Here is a 1938-nt window from a genome sequence, read left to right on the forward strand (position 1 = left end):
ATAATTAGGCTTTTCATCTTTCACTAGTGTTGCTTCTGTCGTGGTGCTCATTACACGGCAAACTAAAGCAATGAACCAATCACACGCGCGATCACAGGCACTCTAAATTACTCCCAACATCCCTATATACAAAATATCTTTTAAAACTTTTTTATCCTTAAATATAAAAAATTGTAAGTATATTTTTTAATAAATGGATCATTATATCCTTATTAAATTAAAAATAAAAAAAGATAAATACTTTATTAATTTATTTGGAAAAAAATTTATTTTTTATTTACAATAATTAAGGATAAAATTAAAATATTACTGTATTTTTAATTAGATAATTAATTTTTATTAATTTATATAATTTAATTAAAAATATTTTATATAGATGACAAAGGAGTAACACAGTTGAAGTTTCCAGGAAACAACAAAAACAATAATTAAGTAACATCATCATCGCTTTGAACACAAGCCAACAACACACATGTATGTATGTATGTATGTATATAAGTCATCCTTCACAGATCCATTGCTTCTGTGCCCTCATCAAACTTGCGTGCTTCTCAAAATGATCCCTAATCGTTCTCCTTTTGAATCAGTTCAACATCACCTGATTGAAGATGATCCTAATTCCTCCACGACTCTCATGAATAATGGCTTCTTCGCGGCGGCCGGCAACCCTACTTCCAACTTGAACTGCTACACGGCTTCGCTGGATCATGGTGCTAGTAGCTCTACTGGTACGGTGTTTTCCGGTCAGAATGACCACACTGTGAAACTAGATGTTGATAATTGGGTTAATGGAAATGATGCAGGATCTGTGGCGCGTGAGGAGAACGCGCCACCTACATGGAGGAATCTGAACTACGACGCTGCTTTGCCGGAGGAGGGTGTTAGTGACTCCGGTGGTATGTCATTTTCGGGCGGGAATAATGACGACGGTATGAATTCAGGTGGTTATGATGATGATAAGGTTACCGGTAATAACACAGGATCTGTCGCATGTGAAAAGAACGCGCCGCCTCGATTGAGGAATTACCGAGGCGTGAGGCGGCGGCCATGGGGTAAGTTCGCAGCGGAGATCCGGGACCCGAAGAGGAACGGCGCAAGGACATGGCTCGGAACCTATGAGAGCGAGGAGGACGCAGCTTTGGCTTATGATAGAGCTGCTTTCAAGATGCATGGCAGAAAAGCCAAGCTCAATTTCCCACACCTTATTGGATCGGAGTCGCCGCCGGTGCCGGCAAGAGTAGTCATTGGAGAGAAGCAGCGCAGCTCGCCGGAACCTTCGTCGCCGTCTAACTGTACGGCTGAGGATGATGGATCTCAAGGATCAAGTAAGAAGAAAAGCTGGCAGGTCTATTGAACAAGTTAGCAACAAATAGAAGTCATATCAGATTCTGATGACAGTAAAATTACAAACTACATCATTCATTTAAAGTACTATTATCCAGTTTCGTGCTTGTTCATTGTCATGTGCTAGTTTTGAAGGAAGTGTAAAAAGAGTGAATATTTCTATAATCTATAATATTCTAATAAATAGTAGGGGGCTTAAGTTGGGAGAAATATTTTTTTTCCTTCATAAAAACTAAATAAATAAAAAATATGTTGATATCATTTTATAAAATAACAATATAAAACGAATTCCTACTAAAAAAAGTTGCTTACGTTTAGTGTTCAACAGTGTCTTAAACATAATTACTTTTGATTGAGAGGATTCATGCGTCCAATAAAAAAATATCAATCTAAAAAACTAAATTTTAAAAATATAGATTTAATTCTTTTTTTTTGTAAAAAAAGGGAAAATAGGTAAGAAGGATCATCACGTAAGGTTATTTAGAAAAAAAGAACTAAGATCTTTCAATTGAGTTAAGAATATAACCTTAATTCACTTAATCTTAATTTATTTGAAATACCTTAATTCTTTTTTATAAAATTTGTTATCTTATA

At 35.7% G+C, this 1938-nt stretch overlaps 1 pseudogene; it reads left to right on the top strand.

The window, feature by feature from the left end:
• Positions 1-502: 502 nt before the first annotated feature.
• Positions 503-1392, top strand: LOC129289115 (ethylene-responsive transcription factor 13-like; annotated as a pseudogene).
• Positions 1393-1938: the final 546 nt, after the last annotated feature.

This window comes from Prosopis cineraria, unplaced genomic scaffold (assembly GCF_029017545.1).
Source record: "Prosopis cineraria cultivar Desert tree isolate PC_DT_omini unplaced genomic scaffold, ASM2901754v1 PC12, whole genome shotgun sequence".
NCBI lineage: Eukaryota > Viridiplantae > Streptophyta > Magnoliopsida > Fabales > Fabaceae > Prosopis > Prosopis cineraria.